The following is a 21,130-nucleotide window of genomic DNA, read 5'->3' as shown; positions in this document are numbered from 1 at the left end:
TTTTCCTGAGTGGATGGAAGTGGGAAGATCCACTGTGAATGTGGGTGGCACAGGGGAGGGTGAGCTGAGCACTGGCATGCATGACTTCACTCCTTTGTGCTCTTGACTGTGGAGATAATGTGACTTGCTGTTTCCGGGTGCCTTGCCTTCCCCACAGTCAGGGTCTATGAGCCAACTCAATCTTTTCTCCATTAAGTTGCTTTTTGTCAGGGTATTCTTACCACAGCAATGGGAAAATAAACGAATGCATTGGGGGTTGTTTTAATAGTGAAATGTTTTAATTGCTTTCTACTTCCCTTTTACATGTACCCTGTCACTGTTTTCTTATGATTAACATTGAGCATCTCCAAGTTATAACACTCAAATATGAATTTATATGAAAAACAAAAACAAAAAAGACATTGCTTCAGTACAGCTTTGTGCCTAATTACTTCCTGTTATTGATATCGCAATAGTATGTGTGTGTATCCAAAGGCATAAACTAATAATTGTTTTTTGAATTAGTTTCTTAAAGTATACAGAAAACAGAAGTGGAGTTACAAAGCAAGCTATAGTAATACTAGATTTTGAACTAATAACTTCAAAATAATTAGTCTGTTATATCACATAGAAAGTAGAGTTTCAAACAAAAGTTAAAGTAAAACTAATCTTTGTAATTGTTCATTTGTATTTCTTGAGATGTTTGTTTTCTTTTTCTTAATATGGCTTTTTGTTTCTCACTAGTGTCTTTCACTTCAACCTAAGATGTTTGATGTTGCTATTGTTGTTGAGAAAAGCTCTTACTGTGTTACCCTGGCTGGCCCCATGTTGTTTACACTATAGACCCATGGTTCTTTACCCCTTTGGAGGTTTAACAACCATCAGAAAACACAGATATTTGCATTATGATTCAAAACAGTAACAAAATTACAGTTATAAAGTAGTAATGAAAATAATTTTATGGTTGGGGGGTCACCATACTATGAGGAACTGTATCAAAGGGCCACAGCATTAGGAAGGTTGAGAACCAATGCTGTAGACTAATCTGGCCTGGACTCACAAGGATCTGTTTGCCTCTGCCTCCCAAGGGCCTGGATGAAGGGCCTGGCCATCACATTCAGCCTCTGAAGGACAGTTTTGAAGTACAGGTCTACATGCTAACAGATTTACTCAGCTCTGAGTTATCTGAAGATATCTTCCTCTCTCATATTTGAAGGATAGCTCAGCTGGGTATAAGATTCCTGGCTGATTTTTGTTATCAGCCCATTTGACTGCTGGCCTACAAAACTTCTAGATTTTTTTATGGTAGAACACATGCATGAATAGTTTCTAAAATATGCTTTATATGGCCTTCTTTGTCTTCATCCTAGTAGAGTTTGTTGAGTTTATTGGATGTCTGTTTCATGCCTTCCATGTCATTCCAGTAGATATTTAGTCACATTTTCTCTTACCCTTTACTTTCTCTTCTCCTTTTGGGATGGCCATAATGCAAGTTTATCTGATTGTGCCTCTTAGGCTATGTTTACTTTTCTTCCATCCTTTCTGTTTCTCAGACTCAATAATTTCAGCTAGCTTCTCTTCAAATTTTCTGGTTCTTCCTCTTGTCTTCTTAAATCTGCCTTCAATCATTCCGGCGAATTTATAAAACTTTTGTTATTGTATGTTTTAGCTCAGATTTTTTTTCTTTATATCTTTATTTAGTTGTTTTGAACATCCATAATGCTATTGTTATAAAAATCTTTTGTCTTCCCAGAACCTGATCATTTTAAAGGATAGTATATATTAAGATTTTTTTCCAGATGCTATGTACTTTCCCATTCCTCCCTCGTGTCTATGTGCATGTGTCTATGTCTATAAAATTTTACATGTTTGAAGCTTATAGTTGTGGAAATGAGTCTTTGTAGAATAAGAACAAGGTAAACGGCAGCTTCAGCTGTTTTTTAACATCAGGCCGGCTACCCTGTTGTTCTACACATTCCTCCTTCCCTGTCACTAGAAGCAATGGTGTTGTCAGGCTTTCTACAATCAGGCAACACGGTTCCCTTTCTTCCACTTTCTAGTAGCAGATGCCCCACTTCCTTATTGACAGCCTCATCAAAGTTGAAAATTGCTTTTAATAGTCTATTTTCATAACCTGCTATTCAAACTCCTTCAGATCCTGCTTACTACCCAGGTCCAAATCCAGGACAGCCTCTTCTCCAAGATACTCAATCTTTAGTACTTTTCTATTGCTGCATGGCATATTGTTCCAAAGCTTAGCGACATCATGCAAGCAAGAAACAACCAAACTAAAAATAACCCATCTGTTAGCCCAGATGTTTGTATACCAAGGCCTTGCTGGACTGGAGCCACAGGCCCAGTCTGACATAGCTGATGGAGTACTAGGTGGGACTGAGCCTTTAGTTACTTTAAGTCTCAACTGGGGAAGAATTCAAGCTTACCTGGATACCTAGCTATTGGCAGGCTTCGGGTCCTTATTGGCTGTTGTCTAAAGATAACAGCTTTTTCTCGTAGCCTCTGTACTGACCACTTAAAATGGGGCACTTGGGATTCTTTAGCATGACAAAGGAAAAGGCAGAGTAAGAGATTGAGAAAGATAGAAATCAAAACCCTTTCACAGCTCCATCTAGAAAGTATTCTTATATTGTGGCTATATATTCTTTTCTCAGAAGAAATCAATAGGTCCCTCCGTTGCCTAGGGAGAAGGGATTACATCAAAGTGTCAATTCTAATGTCCTACTTAGGATTACTATTGCTGTGATGAAACACCATGGCCAAAAAAAACTTGAGGAGTAAAGGGTTCATTTGGCTTATATTTCCACATCTCTATTCACCATTAGAGGAAGTCAGGATAGGAACTCAAACAGGGTAGGCATCTGGAGACAGGAGCTGATGCAGAGACCATGGAAGGATGCTGCTTACTGGTTTGCTCCCCATGGCTTGCTCAGCCTGATTTCTTACAGAACCCAGGACCACCAGGCCAAGAGGTGGCACCATCCACAGTGGACTGGGGCCTCTCCATCAACCACTAATTTAAAAAGCCTCACAGCTGGATCTTATGGAAAATATTTTTTTCAATTAAAGTTCCTTCCTCTCCAACTCTAGTTTGTGTCAAGTTGACATAAAACTAGCCAACACAGCTAGGAAATGAGTTGGCTGGGGAGGGCTATTTCAGAGATCGCACACCACAATGGGGTGCTCTAAGAACTCTAAGAACCATCTTTATTTTGAACTAAACTTTTGTTACCCTAACTACCAACTTGCTGCAGCACCCTCACCAGTATAGTATATCAAGTGATGATTTTAATATTTAAAGCAAGTTTGAACTTGATTCCTACTTTTGGAAGTCATTAGTAAATTTTTAAGGATACTTTTGTATTACTTATCTGATCTTTGGGCTTTTTTTTTTTAATACATTAGAAAATTAGCCTATTGCAATCCCCATAGTTAGGTGAGAGAAAATGCTAAATAAGATCTTTTTTTGTGTGGGAAAGAAAACCAATAGCTATTATATGTGTAGTTAATACTTTTCTCACTTTTCATTCATATTTTGATTTTATTCACAATGCTTGTGCCAAGCAGACTTTGCCCCTTCACACTCATTTGGTCAGATCAAGTATCTCCTTTATGGGAGAATCATACAATTAGAGTTACAATCTTATGTATTTTCTGCTAACATATACTTGGCATTCTCTTACTGCCTTTCATGGCTATGAATCTCCTTCTTAACATATGACACTTTCTTATCACCTTATTCTTACCCAGCTTTTTAATCCTGTCTGAAAACTCTGCTTTCAGGGACTAGTCAAGTCTTACTATTCTTCAATGTTCATGTTGGTACATACCTGTATTTTTGTTCCAACCCTCTCTCATGGCCTTGGGAAGATGGGAGATGGGGGCTGTTCTAGAAGTGTTTTTCTGCCAGGCAGTGGTGGTGCACACCTTTAATCCCAGCACTTGGGAGGCAGAGGCAGGTGGATTTCTGAGTTCAAGGTCAACCTGGTCTACAGAGTGAGTTCCAGGATAGCCAGGGCTATACAGAGAAACCCTGTCTGGAAAAACCAAAAAAAAAAAAAAAAAAAAAAAAAAGGTGTTTTTCTGGGTCCAGAGCTTTGTACAGTCAGTACCCCTATGCTTAGATATAGAATGTGAAGTGATCAGAGAACACTGGTTCAAAAACAAAGAATATACAACGTTTCCATCACACTGTTAGCAATTCTATTCTTCTCATTCTCTCCTTTTCTAGGAGATAATGATCATGTGAGTTTTGGTTTTATGACTATTTCACAATACACACAACACCCCCTAGAAAAAAAAGTAGCTAAAGAATTCATGGCCCAGGCTCCCTAGCAGCTAACTGTAGTCATGTAAGTAACTAGGTTTGTGGGCAGTGGTGTATACAAAGTGGTAAGCACAGCTTGACAACCTCAGAATAGGAGTGCCTCCTCCCTTCACCTTCAACTTCATGTGAAAATGTGGCCATAGGAGTGGAAGAAGCCATCTTAACTAAAGTGGAACCTCTGTGGAAAAAAGAAAGCACAAGGAAAAAGAGAATCAAGGTACTTGAAATGCTAGCCCACCTTTGTAATTCCTTTTGGCTGTTTGAGCTACCACCCGAGACAAATATCAGCCACTGGCTTGTCTGAACCACTGGTGTCTTTGACCTTTGTTAAGAAATCAAATATGAATCCCAGCTTTCAGTGTGCCTACGGATGTCGCATCCCACCTCCCAGATTGGGATCATTCAGTACAGATCCTTTCTGAGAAGTCGGTGTCAGGCAGACAGAATGAGAAGCACGGTGCTTGGGGTCACGAAGATGATTTCAAACAAACAAACAAACAAAACTGCTGCTTTGTCTTTGCAAATTCGCCATTGTGCTTTGTGATGAAAACACAGCTTGCTCCAGGACCATGGTGTAGAGCTCCACAGCCACTCTTTCAGACATCGCAGAAGAAAATGAGCCATGCAGGGTAACACACCGAAGGAGGAGCAGGCGTGGCTCTAAATGACTGCAGTAGTATAATGAGGACCTAAGCCCTCCAAAGCCCATGATTGCTAAAATGCAAGTTAAAATACCAATGCAGAAGAGGGAGAGGGCAAAAGATAGAGCCCTGGCAAAATGGACTTCGAGCTCCTATTTCAGACACCTGGTTCCCATTAGTCTCTCATCTCTGTAGACTCTTACAGTGCCCCCTGCCTTCGCTCCAATCTAGTCCTGAGCTGCCAGCATCTTTAATCTTTATAACATGATATCGCAAACGATAGTAAAAGTTGAAGATGGAGCCTGAGTCCGTAGGCTCCAAGTATGCAGTAGCAGAATGCTTTAAGTAGGTAACAGGGGAAATAGAACTACTGCCCAAACCCCATTGTTTCCTTCTTTGAACTCTTACCTTGCCTTTACCCTTTCTCCAAATATGCATATATAGGTCGCGTTAAGAAAACTCCTTCCAGTTGGCCTATTTCCAAGACAAGGGTACAGCTGGGCCGAAGGGCCACATGTTGAAGTTATTAATATGCCTATGCCCTTCTCCCCCACCGAGTTCACTGATCAAAGGCCCTGCCAGAGCAGCAATGGATAGCCTCGCATAATGGGAACTGAAATTCTACTTAAGAAACCAGCTTTGCCAAAACACACTACCTTTTTAAGTGAAGCATTCCATGCACATATTAACCTGATTACAGAAAGGAAGGGGGATCTTTTTCCCTCTGTACCCTGCTAATAATTTTCTGTCAAGTCTGATTTGGCTTTAGCTGCACTCCAAGTTCTTGTGATGTGCCCCGTTCACCAGTAAACTGAAAACAGAAGGTGCTGTACAAACTCTGAGACAGGATACTTCACCCATGAATCCAGACGCTGCAGAATGTGGTTCCCTGCCAGCAAGGAAGGCCAGTGACTTCTCCCGTCTCTGACGGCCAGCATCCTGCCTCTGAATCACACAGTCGGCGGATGAAACACATGGAGAAAATGGTGGAAGTCATTAAGGGTTCTTGGAGTTAACAGAAGCACTGGCTCATTACATGGAGCCCCATGCCTCAAAAGGGAGTAAACCAGTGTGCTTGTTAGAGAAGAGAACAGACGGTAACAAAGCATTTAGACTCCCAATCAGTTCCAGCCCCAGGTTGGAAAGCTAGTTAGGTTAAAAAGAGAAAGAGAAAGAAAGAGGAGAGAGAGAAAGAAAGGAAGAAAGAATGGAAGGAAGGAAGGAAGGAAGAAAGAAAGGGAGAGAGGGAGGGAGGGGGAGAGAGAGAGAGAGAAAGGGAAGAGAGAGAGGAAGGAAGGAAAAGAAGGAAGGAATAAAGGAAAGAAAAGAGAGAGAAAGAAGGAAAGAAAGGAAGGAAGAGAGGGAAAGAAGGAAGGAAGAGAGGGAAGGAAGGAAGGAAGGAAGGAAGGAAGGAAGGAAGGAAGGAGATTTGAAGGAAACAATGTCATTTTGCTTTGCTTAATAAATAGAAGGAATGGTTTAAAGTCTATTTCATCATATTCCAGAGTATCTTGGGTCCTGCACAGCTGAAAAAACATCCCCAGACAGAATATCAAAAGGTCTAGATGTTGTTAGGTTGCCCAAACCCAGGGCCAATCTATGAAGACTCTGAATATGATAGCCAAATGGAGAATAGTCATTTGTGCCAAGTTGCCTTTGGGAACCTCAAACATAAAATGTAAACTCCTTTTCAAATCTCACTCCCTCAAAACTTCAGATTTCCTAAAAACACAAGCACAGAGAGATCCAGAGCCACCTATGCACGAAAACCATCATGTGTGCATGTGGATGCCTGCATATGTACATTTTGTGCATGGGTGTACATGTGTGTGCACGTACAGGCCAGAAAACAACCTCTGACAGTGTTCCTTGGGTGTGGTCTTCCATACTCCATGCCACTGGCCTGATCACAAAGTAGGCTACTTGGGCAGTGAGGCCCAGGAGTGCCCAGTCCTCTTCTTCCTCAGGACTGGGCTAGCAAATGCATGCCACATGTCACATGTCACAAGCAACATGCTACATGCCACATATGATATGCCACATGCCCAATATCTTTTTTTTAATTTTTTATTAGGTATTTAGCTCATTTACATTTCCAATGCTATACCAAAAGTCCCCCATACCCACCCACCCCCACTCCCCTACCCACCCACTCCCCCTTTTTGGCCCTGGCGTTCCCCTGTACTGGGGCATATAAAGTTTGCATGTCCAATGGGCCTCTCTTTCCAGTGATGGCCGACTAGGCCATCTTTTGATACATATGCAGCTAGAGTCAAGAGCTCTGGGGTACTGGTTAGTTCATAATGTTGATCCACCTATAGGGTTGCAGATCCCTTTAGCTCCTTGGGTACTTTCTCTAGCTCCTCCATTGGGAGCCCTGTGATCCATCCATTAGCTGACTGTGAGCATCCACTTCTGTGTTTGCTAGGCCCCGGCATAGTCTCACAAGAGACAGCTACATCTGGGTCCTTTCGATAAAATCTTGCTAGTGTATGCAATGGTGTCAGCGTTTGGATGCTGATTATGGGGTGGATCCCTGGATATGGCAGTCTCTACATGGTCCATCCTTTCATCTCAGCTCCAAACTTTGTCTCTGTAACTCCTTCCAAGGGTGTTTTGTTCCCACTTCTAAGGAGGGGCATAGTGTCCACACTTCAGTCTTCCTTTTTCTTGAGTTTCATGTGTTTAGGAAATTGTATCTTATATCTTGGGTATCCTAGGTTTTGGGCTAATATCCACTTATCAGTGAGTACATATTGTGTGAGTTCCTTTGTGAATGTGTTACCTCACTCAGGATGATGCCCTCCAGGTCCATCCATTTGGCTAGGAATTTCATAAATTCATTCTTTTTAATAGCTGCGTAGGCCCAATATCTTTTTTTTAAAAAACATGGGCTCTGGAGATTGAATTTAGAACCCTGTGCTTGCAAGGCAAGGTAAGCACTTTACTGAGGTATCACTCCAGTCCCTGAACGTCATCTTCTTCTCCTCTGCTTACATTGCTAGCCCCCATGACCACACAGACATGAAGGAGCTAAGCACTTCTTCTCATGCAAAAGGTTCAGGAATGGACTAACAGAAAGTAACTAAAGGGCATCCATGGTCTAGGCTAATCATTTTCTGCTTGTATCTGGCATCTTTTAAAATATTTTGCTAGTAATAACCAAGGAAGACATTGTTCCTGTGGTCTTACAAGATTACAGCAGAGTCAACACACAGGAAGAACTCAAGATTTTTCATCTGAAGAAAGGGAGATCTTGTTAGCAAGGCTCCCATGTAGACACGACATCCTGTTCCTCGTAGTATGCCTGTGGACCTTTTAAAAAGCAACATCACTTTTCTTATAATGTGAGGGACCACAGTAATGCAGACTGATGTGCCTATCCCAGACTTCCTTACATTTGATATTCCTTTTGACGTTTGTAGTCTGTTCCAGAGTCCTGGAGAACATGTTTTTACAGTTGCTTTACGGTCAGCCACATCTCATTTTAGAGCCAGGGTTAACACTATGTTCTTAGGCAATCCAAGAATAACCTTTTCTGGAAGGATATTGTTCATACTCTCTCATAGTTATGGCAGAAGAGACAGAATCAGAGTGGTTCTTAGAAAGTGATTACTTGCTTGGCTTTTCTAACCTGCTTGTCTCTAAAGGGAGAGAAGCCACTGGTGTGTCATTCACAACAACAGCAGTCAAGGACATAGTGATTCATCCCTTGTTAACATTCAGTTTAAAGGAATATGGCTTTGGGCTGGAGAGATGGCTCAGTGGTTAAGAGCACTGACTGCTCCTTCCAAAGGTCCTGAGTTCAATTCCCAGCAACCACATGGTGGCTCACCACCATCTGTAACGGGATCCAATGCCTTCTTCTGATGTGTCTGAAGACAGCTACAGTGTGTACTCATATACATAAAATAAATAAAATAAATAAATAAATAAATAGAATTTTTAAAAAAGAGAAAGAGCATGGCTTTAAAGTACAAACCTACTGGCGTGGTTACCTACATAAATATTCTGTGTAGTGGCTTTAGTTAAGTGACAAACTTTAGGAGATAATTTATAAATTCTTGCTAGTAAATCACATTTTCTATGATGTCTAATATGTTAAAAAATACAGCCAATATTTATATCTAATAGGCCTTTAAATTTAAATAAAAATCTACCATCATTCTTTAAAAGAAAATCAAACAAAGGTTCAGAAAATATTTCATTTTCTTCAAATACAGCCTTTCATTTAGGACACCTGCTATGGCATATTTAACCCAAAGAGCATTTCAGCAAAGGTAAACATAAAAATAGCCTCGAGCCACACCTACTTAAACATTGACCATGAAACAGTCCAGAAGAGGAAAAGATATCTAGTTATTCTTAGTGTCTTGTAAGAAAGGGCATTTATAATCAGCCATTGGTAGTGGAATCTTATAGCACAGACAGGAAGAAGAAAGGGAAACACAGAAACGAAGAGAAGCCAGCAAGCTAAAGAGGTGCACACTTAGTCCTCATCCAAGCTGAGGATGATGGCAGAGGAAGAACAGGAGTTAGTGACTGGAGGGAACAGATGCTGTGCATGATGGTGCTTTGGGGCAGCAGAATAAGTGGGTGTTCTCGGATGAGTCAGTTGTGGCTATTACATAGGATTCATCTCCAGCATCAAAGCATTACTAAAACATCACCAACATACTGGAGCTTTTCCTATCTTGTTTCTTAAGGGTGTTGTGAGCGCGTAAAAACCCTAGAGCAATTCACATACAGTATCAACAAGAATAACTTTTTTAAAGAAAAATCTTAGGGCTCCCTAAGCAGTACAAGTGAGTCAGGCACCTCGTGATCCTAAACACGCGCTTGAATGAATTTGCCGTAGAGTTAATTTAAGTGAAGGAGCGGAAATGAATCTGCAGGTGTGTGGGAGAGGAGTGTCTATCTCTTGCAAGCATCAAAGTCAAAACCAAAGTAGGTCAGTGATACACTTTATACAGTCTGGTTGCTTCTAGAACCAAATTGATTTTTTATCATTGGTGTCTACAAGTTAACTAAGGCAACATTGTAGTAAAACTGTCAAAGCCAAAGAAGTGGCCTGCTGCAAAACGTGGTCTAAGGAATTACCTGTGGCTGCAGGAAGCAACATTTGTATCTACATCTATCTCTTCTTCCCTGAGGTAGCAAAGTTTTCTTGGCTGCCTGTAATATTAGACTTATCTAATATAATGTATATTTTCTACCAAGTTAAAAAAAATCAAGTCATATTTTGTTAAAAAAAAAAGATAAAATGCTTAGCATAAAGTTCAGACACACACACACAAACACACAAATGAATACAAGAAAATTGAGCCTTTCTTTCATTCTTTCTGCTCAGTACCTCCCTGTTATCTACACATCTACCAGTCTGGAAAAGGGTGGGGCTCCTGGAGCTGGAATTACAGGTTGTTTTGAGCTAGGAGCCAATCTTGCATCTTCTGAAGGAGCAAGATCTCTTAACCACCCAGCCCTCTCTCCAGCCCCAGAAAAAAAAAGGTTTAAACGTAAACACAAAGTTTAACTGAAGGCTACAAAGCAAATACCTATCGTTATGGGCCTACCTCAGTGGTCTCAGATCTCTGGCTCCTTTCTAGCTCTGTAGTACTATCCCATTGTGCTTGTAAACTACACTTACCTGGCCACTGAAGAGACTACGGAGCTGCTTGTTATCCTTCTCTTTCCTGAAGTATTTGGGGTTTTGTCTTCTCATCTGCTTGCCCTCTGTACCTCTGTAGGTGAGGGAACTGATCCCAGGTCTTCACACATGCTCAGCACATACCTCCACATCCAGGTTCTTTAATGACTCGGGGGGCCAGGAGGGGGGTACTTTTCTTTGGATTTTGCGTATGTTATTTATTTTGTATTTCCTCAATACTAGTGTTCTCTTAGTATTACACATAGCAGGGACTTCCCCTATCAATTTCATTTCACATTCTTCATACTGTCTTTTTACGGGTAGCTTTTATTCTTTGACAAGTCCATTCATTTACAAAGCACCTTCTTTTGTTTAAAAAAAGTTTTTTATTGGTTATTTTATTTATTTACATTTCAAATGTTATCCCCCTTCCCAGTTTCCCCTCCTCAACCCCCCAATCCCACCCCCTCCCCACTGCTTCTATGAGGGTGCTCCCCCACCCACCTGCCCACTCCTGCCTCACCGCCCTAGCATTCCCCTACACTGGGGCATCGAGCCTTCACAGGACCAAGGGCCATTATGCCAGATAAGGCCTCTGTTACATACACAGCTGGAGCCATGGGTCCCTCCATGTGTACTCTTTGGTTGGTGGTTTAGTCCCTGGGAGCTTTGGGGAGTCTGGTTGGTTGATATTGTTATTCTTCCTATGGGGTTGTAAACTCCTTCAACTCCTTCAGTCCTTCCCCTAACTCCTCCACTGGGGTCCCTGTGCTCAGTCGGATGGTGGGCGGCAAGCATCTGCATCGGTATCAGTAAGGCTCTGGCAGAGCCTCTCAGGAGACATCCACAACAGGCTCCTGTCAGCAAGCATGTCTTGGCATCAGCAGTAGTGTCTGGATTTAGTGGCTGCATATGGGATGGATCCCCAGGTGGGACAGTCTCTGGATGGCCTTCCCTCCAGTCTCTGCTCCACTCTTTGACCCTGTGTATCCTTTAGACAGGAGCATGATGGCATTGACTTCCCTGCCCCCTCTAACCTCCTGTCCTTCCCCTAGCCTTGGGGCCCAATCACTTACCCTCCTCCTACAAGTCCCTTTCCCACGTTTCTGTGTTATTTGAAATCCACTGAGTTTTAAGTGGGTTCATCCTCATGAACATCCATTGGAGCATAGTGGGTTCCTCAGTGGGCACACACTGAAGACAACCACTATCCCATCCTCCAGAAACCATCAGCAGTCAATTGTTTAGCAGGAAAGGGTGGGGCCCAATGAGTCCCTCCCTGACCCATGATTGACTCTTGATAGGCCCAGTTTTATGTCAGTCTAATGCAAGCAGCAATAGTCCCTGGGAACCTACAATGACCTTGATTGTGCAGTGTCCAGAAGATAGCGTTTCATAACCCCCTCCCTGTCTCCTGGGTCTTTTGTGTTCACTGTCATTCAATGCAGAGGGAAACTTCTCTGATTAAGGTTGAAAGGAGTGTCGCAACTCTCCACATAAATATTTAGAAGTCAGCTTAATATGATGACGGTTTGGCTAAACAAGTGTAGTGAGTTCATTCCTTGGAACTAAGATCCTCTTAGCCAAGAGTTTAGGAATCAGTGTATAGTACTGGTCATGAATTTCCTCTTGTGAAGCAGATTGTAGACCTAACCAGTGAGCCATTAGTTATTCCCATAGTAGCTGTGCCACTACAGCACCTGGAAGCACAACTTGCCTGGTAGATTGCTAGTGTAGTTTGTAGTCTTTACAGACTGGTTAGACTGTTCATACCCTTTCTCTCCCAGCAGCTTATGGGATACCTTCTGGTAGGTACTATAAAAGCTTTTCACCTTCTAGCTCAGTTCTGTCTTGATTTCTCTACACCTTGTAACCAAGGTGGGTGGTGTCTCAGATAGGATCTGTTAGATAGCCAAGAAGAGTGGCCAGATTTTACTCTGTTCTTGGGGCCTCCGAGGCCTCCCGGACCCTAGGAGCACTATCAGGAGGCGTGTCCTGATTGGAGGAGGTGTGGTCTTGTTGAAAGAAGTGTGTCACTGAGTAAGTAAGTTTTGAAACCTCCTATACTTAGGCTCCTCCTGGCTGCCTGCAGGATGAAGAAGTAGAACTTCTCCGGCACCAGGCCTGCCTGCATGCTGCCATGCTTCCCACCATGATGGTAATAGACTGAACCGCTGAAACTGGAAGCCAGCCCCAATTGCATGTTGTACTTTATAAGAGTTGCCACGGTCATGGTGTCTCTTCATAGAGATGAAACCCTAAGACATCCAGGTGCACAAGGTTTTAGCTTTAACTTATATTTTTAATCAAGTTGTAAAGAAGGAAATTTCCAAATGATATTTTTACATATTATTAGTTTGGGCCAACTCTTCCTCCCTGTCCCACCTCCCACCCCCCCATTCTTCTCCCAGGCCCTCTACACACATCCTTGCTTAAACATTTCATCCTCAAAATGGCCCATTTTCTGTCACCTAGATTCAGCTCCTCCCTCCCTCCCTCCCTCCCTCCCTCCCTCCCTCCCTCCCTCCCTCCCTCCCTCCCTCCCTCCTTCCCTCCCTCCCCCCTCCTTCCCTCCCTCCCCCCTCCTTCCCTCCCTCCCTCCTGTTATCCCACTAATCAGTCCTTTTCTAGCTTCTCCCCTTCTACAGACGAGGTGCTGAGACTGATAGGAGATGGTTCAGTGTCTGCTTAAACTGATGGGCACAGGCAAGGGCCTTCCTAATAGGGACTTGGGCACTGCAGGGATTATGACCAAAATGGGCTATTATAAAGCCAAGAGGCTTCCACACAGCAATGGTGACTGTTGGTCAAATGAAGAGGAAGCCCACAGAATGGGAAAAACATCTTTGCCATCTGTACCTCTGACAGAGGATTAATATTCAGACTGTACAAAGAACTTAAAAAAAAAAACCCTAAACATCAAATTAGCAGGACCAATCAAAAAGGTAGGGGCGGGGGCAGTGATCAGAACAGAGAATTCTTAAAAGATGAATCACAAGTGGCTAATAATCACTTTAAAAAGTGTTCACATCTTTAGCCATTAAAGAAATTCAGATTAAAACTACTTTTAAATTCCTTACATTTCACCCCAACCACAATGACTATTATTAAGAAACTAAATGACAAGTACTGGTAAGGATGTAGAGACAGAATGCTTTGTTCATAATTGGTAGGAATGTATACTACCAATGGTGTAGCCATTGTGGAAATCACCATAGAGGCTCCCCAACAGGCTGGAAATGGCAGCTGCCACTTGGCCCATCTATACCACCCCTGGACAAACACTCGAGGGCCTCCAAATCCTTCTACAGAGAGGCTGGCTCAACCATGGCCATGGGCGCTCTATTCACAATAGCCAAGAAGTGGCATCAGCCTGGCTGTCCATTAAACCAAAATGAAACTATGGTCCATGTCCACCATGGAATTTTGTGCAGCTGTAAAGAAAAATGAAAGAGATACATGAACTAGAAAAAAATTACAATAAGCAAAGTAACTTAGTTCAAGAGACACAAACAGGGCATGCTCTCTTTTATCCATGGACGCTAGCTTCAAATCTTTGGATTTGTATTTTTTGATCTGGAGAACCTGTACTGTCTTTATGTATGTGTAATTTATTAGTATAGACCACATTACTAGCAATTCCTTTTCTCATGGAAGATTTTTGGAAAACCTCTTACTCCAGAGTCATGAAAAGGGTTTCCTATACTATCTCACAAAGACTATTATTATTATTTTGCAGGAAGGTTTCTTAGGTTTATATACTGAAACCAGCAGTATATAAGGGTTCTGTTTTATATTGTTCTGAACACAGGGACAGTCAAGTTTTCTAATATAATTCAATAAAAAAGACCCCCCCTTGCTTTGAGCTGCAACCTCTGTCATAACATAAGTATCCATTCATGCGCAGGACTGGCTGGGGAACGTCTAACCCATGTCTCCGTTCTCTTGCCCATGTGTGCACTCATTCACATGGTTCTGTCCTTCTCCCACACAGAGCCTGTGGAAGCTAGCTTCTGCCCTCATTTCTGGTTTGAGAACACTAGGATTCTTCTTAATCTTCAGTGCATCCTTTGGAATTAGTGTGTTGAGCTTTTGACTGGTGAGATATTGAATATTTATTATACAGCCAATTGGAGGGAGTTAACAGTTTTGAAAAGGAGCAGAGTTAAAGGACTGACAGTGATCAGGACTTACTAGATGTCAGCTGGTCCAGAAATAAAGATCAGGTACACATTAGATAACTCCACACATAGATACCTGATGTTTGCCAAGGTAATTCAGTGTGGGGTTTATTATCTTTTACATAAATGGACCAGGAACAAATAATTATCTGTCTGTCTGTCTGTCTGTCTATCTATCTATCTATCTATCTATCAATCAATGAATCAATCAATCATCTAAGTATCGGTCATCTATCATCTATCTGATATGTGATATACATATGTGTGTGTATGTGTCTGTGTATGTATAAATAGATATGCAATTATATGTGAGGGAGGGACAATTTTTTTCAGAGAGAAAAGTCTGTCCATCCATTTTGTTAAGACAGGGGTTCTCACTGGCCAGGATCTTGCCAACTAGGCTAGGCTGACCGGCCACAGAGCTCTGAGAATCCATCTGTTTCCATGGCCTCCATGTTGAGATTAGTATTTGCCACCAAGCCTGGGTCTTCCCATGTGGCCTCTGGTTGTCTGGAAGGCAAGCACTTTAATTACTGAGCCACCCCACAATCTCTGTTCACCTCCTCTTATAGGCTTTTTATGTGGGGAATGTCTCTTTCTCCTGTGCTCTCCGAAGAGGAGACACACCAAGTCCTTTCTACTTTGAAAGACTTGCCCCTTAAAAAAAAATATAGCTACCTTCAACTCCTAGGAGATTCAAGAAATATTATTCTTCTAGTATTGTTTTCTTACATTTCTTTTAAGAATTTTGTTTTCTCTTTCTTTTTTCCTTTTGGCTCATTTTGAACTGTTAGGCTATAGCCACGTATCTACCTTGTGACTTCACTCATTATCTGTAGAAATAGAATTTTGCTCTTTACAGTTTAACATGATTTATTTATCGGTTTTGTGTGTGGCTGTGCATGTATGTATGTATGCATGTATGTACCGTGAACACATGGGAAAATCAGAGGACAGGCTTTGGAAGTTGGTTCTCTCTTCCCACAGTGTGGTCCGGGGATTGAACTCAGGTAGTCCAGCTTGGCGACAAGCACCTTTACCCACTGAGCCATCCATCTCACCAACCTGAAATTATAATTTCAAGCTATTGTTTTCAGTGGAATTTGACCACAATCTTTTCTCGTGAGTATAGCTTCCCGAGACTTTGAAGAACTGATGAGTTAGCTTCACAATGCTTGCACGAAGTGCACAAAAACACAGTCATATCCACTGAGATCTCTTGCTCTATTCTCTCTCTTTTATCTGAGCCAACACGGCTTTCTGTCTCCTTCTTTGGTCCTCTTTATGCCCATCTTGATCAATTTTGAATTATCTTGCCTGAAATGTCTTTTTACAGAGTTTTGTCCTAAAAAGGTGACTTCAGCCCTAGCTCTTTCTCACATTTCCACCCTTTTCCTGGACAACCCTCACCTTGATCACCGGCTTTCTGGGTCTGTTGTTAGACCATGAATGACAGTTCCTGAATTAAGCCATCTCGCAAGAGCTGCCTCGGCACACACTGGTACTAGTGGGATATTTTACAGTAACCCCACTTTCAAATTCATCTGTTCTTAGACAATGTAAGTAGGGATGAAGTTTTCTTAAAATAAAAACAATCAAAAGGCATGATTTAGGTTTAGCAAAAAATGACTAATGTCTGTTAGGCCTGCTCTGTTATTTTCCTGTGTTACTTAGGGCAGTAAATTCACCTCCAACGGCTACATTCTTAAACCGATAGATTTTATTAAGCTGAGGTTAGCCTGAAAAATCATCTTTGTGAAGGAATACTTTACAAGCTTTGTGAAGGAAGACCAAGACATCATTGGGATGAGATCATTTCAACGAGAAAGCTTGACTGGAACAATAATTCATTTGCCTATCCTTTCCACTTCTGACCATTATAGCACACAGATGAGTTAGTTGCAGTCTTACAAGGTCAATGAGACCATACCAGACCCAAAGAGGTCTGCCAGGATCAGGTTCTCATGCTGATTAGAACCTTCACAAGCGTTAACAGCATTTTGAAAGGTCCTCAGGACTTCTAACATATAATTTAAACAATATATTTGACTTGTGCTTCCAGCTGAGATGGAATAATAAAGACCCATCAAAAAAGACTAAGGTTACACAAGAAAATATATGATAAAAATGGCATTCCCTGGGTATCACTATGAGAAAGGATATGGCCCCTGAAGGAAAGATGTAGGGTGCTTGTTGATGATCTCGTTCTCCTATGTTGGAGGAGGGCGTCTCCATGTCCTAACACAGGCGAGAGAGTCAAGCGAAGCCCAGCAGACCTCTCCATTGAGGAGATAAAGATGAATCGTGGGGAACTAAGCAGCCAAAAGTCTCAGGATACAAATGAGGATCAGAAAGAAACTACCGGAGGCCCAGAAAAGAACCGGCCTAAGGATGAGAGGCACCATAGCTGATGGTCTCAGGGTAGGAACAGCTCTCAGAAGAAACACCCTTGAGCAGTGGGGAACAGACGACAGAGTGCTCCGGCCTTAACCTACGGAACGTAACTTCAGGGATCCAAGTAACATAGCACATCCCAGAAGTAGTCAAGTGAGTTTATAAGAATACAAATACCCAGTTCCCAACGAGAGATTATACAGCGTCTGGCATCTAACCAAAGATTAGTGAGGCGTGCAGACTGACAGGAGAACAGAGCTCGTAAGTAACAAGAGGACTCGGTCACCCTGGGACTGATGCAGATGACTCAGCCGAGGGTAACAGAGAAGCAGATGCTTTCTGGTTTTGTTAACTTGGGGTTGTTGTTCTTGTTGTTGTTGTTGTTTTCTGAGGACGAGTCTCACACAATCATCCAGGCTGCCCTCAAATGATCCTCGGGCCTTAGCTGCAGTACATACGAGAACAATCATGCCTGGGGAATACAGATCTGAATATTGTCTTTGGTATGTTTGCATTCAAAAGTTAAATGAAGTACAAATTAAGCTTCCAGAAATGAAGAATTTCGTGTCCGAGATGGAAAAAAAATACACTGCTTAGGCTCAATTTCAGATTAGAGACAAGATAAAGGATCCTAAACTGTTCAAAAATGAAGCACACAGCAGTCAAACAAAACCCTGAAAACCCAAACCAGCTAAAAAGGTGAAAGAAACCTAGACTCTCAGTAGACTAGGAGTTAACCTCAGGGCACTAATTTTAAAATAACTGGGAGTTCCTGGGGCAGGAGGTGGGGGGGGGGGGCGGGGAGAGGGGAAAAAAGACATTGATAATTTTGCCAATTTCTATAAAAAGTCCAATTCTACAGATCTAAGAGATCAACAAACCATGGCTATAGCTATCTGAGGTTGCCTCAGGATGAAACCGGGGTGTGAGGAGATCAGCGCTAAGTGAGACAGTTCTGCACCAGTGAGGAGCACAGTGACGAGCAAGTAAGGGTGCCATCAAATCAGCTACTGCGCACACGGCCGTAGAGGAGCAGTGGTTTTAGGTTTTTGGAATAAAACAAAGAAAGCTAGGTTGAATCTGAATTATGCTTTCATAGCTACTCTGTTTCAAGCTCAAAGCTTGAAAATGGATATGAGCAGGAGAACGAAGCTACATTTAAGGACCATTTTCTGCAAAGAAATGAGAAAATCACCATTCTGCATACTCTTTCCTAGCCCCCTGGTACCTGTGCCAGCAGCTTAATTGCCAAGTTCATCGTTGTCTCTATTAAAAACGGATACAACGTCTACAGTCATTGATGGGACCATGTGCTCCTAAAGAGGCCATCATTGAGATGAAAGGCCAGCCTAAAAACTATTCAAACCTACTGTCTGTGCCCTCTTTCCCATGTGTCTTCCATGTTTATTCTGCAGCTACCTAGCACATTTCCCTGGGTTAGATGTCATGAGCTCTTCTGTTCTCCTTTGTGTGTCCCCCTCTCAGTTTTCTCAAGCCTACAACCAACTTGTTCTTAAAGCCTCATTTCAGATTCTAGAGCTCTGCACTTGTGCATCAGACCCGCTTCACAGTAGTTGCTCAACCCTTCAGGGTATAATGAAGCAAACGGAACTCAATTCTTGTACACCAAAGCCATCCTTCCTTCATGACAAAGTCATCACTAGAGATTGTCAGTAACCAGTGAAACCTAAAAGCTGCCAGTGAAGAATCCATGAACAGAAACCTGCTAGAAGCTCTAGACATCATGTGATATAGGTACAGGCTGGGAAAAAAAATCAGAACTACATATAAGGAGCAGTCTTGATGGGCCTTACTACTCTCTTGCTGCTCCCAAACCCTCTGGGAAAGAGTGAGGAAACTGCTGTCCCGCTTGGACCACAGAAAGAAGCAAATCCACGTTGTGCCAGTGGATAGTCCAGGCACTGCTGTCATGACAACTCCATGAGGCAGGTACTTTTATTTATCCCCAGTTTACAGAAGAGATAAACAACTCCATTATGGTCAATATGACGAAGCCAGAATTTGATCCAAAGGACCTCACTTGAACTCACCATCTACCAACCCTTCCCTAGTGGATTGGGGGGGGAAAAAAAGTCACACCAAAGGTTGACACACAGTTTGGCCCTTACTCCTTACCTATCCTGAATTTGGCATAAATGTCACCCACTTGGCCTAGCTCATTTGAGGAATAAGCAAAGTATGTAATTTGAGAATGGCTTTGTAGTCTGGTGGCTTAAAAGTCCTTGACTGTGGATGTTCAAGGCTCTTGGTTTAATTCCTAAATCCAAAAAAAAAAAAAAAAACCCCAAAGGATATAATTTTACAAAATATCTTTCAATGTCATACAAATAAGGCGACAGAAGAGCCTTGAAGTATGAAGGGAGAATAGTAACTGAGAGAGAAAAAGCAGGAAGGATGAGGTACAGAGCCTGAAGGTGGCCACTAAAGCAGGGCTCATGCCCGCCACTTCTCCTAGTTGCTTCTCAGGCCAAAGGATCTTGACCCAAGAGTTCCATGGTTTATCGGAAAGCTTTCAATCTGATACATAATATATTAGTATCACGAATCAGGTTAAATAGCCATGGTCAGGAAGGGTGAACCCCTATTTTTTTAAAATAGGGTTTCTCTGTGTAGCTCTGGCTGTCCTGGAAACTCACTCTCTGTAGATCTTACTGGCTTCAAACTCAGAAATCTGTCTGCCTCTGCCTCCCAAGTGCTGGGATTAAAGACGTGCACCACCACTGCTCAGGCCAAATTTGTTTTTGTTTACCTGTAATTAAAATCTCTAAAAGATTCAGAGGAAACCAACCTTCCTGCTAAACATCTTTAAAATATGCTGCTTTAATCCCAGCACCTGGGAGGCAGAGGCAAGCAGATCTCTGAATCCATGGACAGCCAGGACAGCCTAGTCTATATAGCAAGTTCCAGACAAGTGAGGGCTCTGTAGTGAGATCCCCATCTCTGAAACCCAACTAGGCATGATGATAGTTTAAAGAATTAAAAGAAAATCTTCACACACACACACACACACACACACACACACACACACACTGCATGAAGCAAAGAACAATGGAGCTTGGCCTCTGCTTTCAGAGATCCAAGGGCACTAGTTTCTGTGCAAGGTGTGTGTGTGTGTGTGTGTGTGTGATCCTCCCCAGAAACAACGTGGAGGCTGAGTGAGCATGAGGGCTGCAGAGCAGCAGTCACAAACTTCCACATTAATTCATCGCATGTCACCTAAATCCTAAACTTGCTCAAAGTGAGAGTCATTAGTCTGCAGTGGGTACATTTTTTTTTCTCCTAAAGCAAATTAGAAACAGCTAATAAACCAATACATACTGCTCATTTTAAGATATTTCCATTCCTCATTTTCTGTGGGGTGAGGGAGGCTATTAGGTCCAAGGAAATTAATATCCACGTGGGCTTGATCTTGAAGCTATAATGCCTTTAGGAATAGAGGTGGGAGCTTTCCAGAGAGAGAGGGAGAGAGAGAGGGAAGGAGATAGAAAGGGAGAGAGAGGGAAAGCGAGAGAGCGCACTTCTGGTTTTTTTTGGTTTCTAATCCAACTCTCCCAATTTTCTGAGTAAAGGTTTACCTGTGGAAGAATTTGTAGTCTATCCAAAGCAGATTTCATTTAAAACAAGTCAGCCTCCCCAGCTGCAGCGTGGACCGGCAGAGACGGCCTCCGTGCTTGGCAACCTTTATTGTACTGCATGGTCCTCCTGGGTTGAGGAGGCAGGAGTGACACAGCTGTGGAGCCATCTGCTTTCTTCAGCAACCCCAAACAGTCCGATGCCTGGGGGACAGAGCTGGATTTCATCAGGGACAGTGACAGTCCTTGTTTGTCACAGACCTTCGAGGCCTGGCCCATAGACCCAACTTTCTTCTCGGAGGCCAAGCAATGCTTGTGAAATTGCAGACTGAGATTGTGAGTTAATAGGGTCA

The sequence above is a fragment of the Mus musculus genome, chromosome 8, assembly GCF_000001635.26.
Source record: "Mus musculus strain C57BL/6J chromosome 8, GRCm38.p6 C57BL/6J".
Classification (NCBI taxonomy): domain Eukaryota; kingdom Metazoa; phylum Chordata; class Mammalia; order Rodentia; family Muridae; genus Mus; species Mus musculus.
This window is presented reverse-complemented; position numbering follows the sequence as displayed.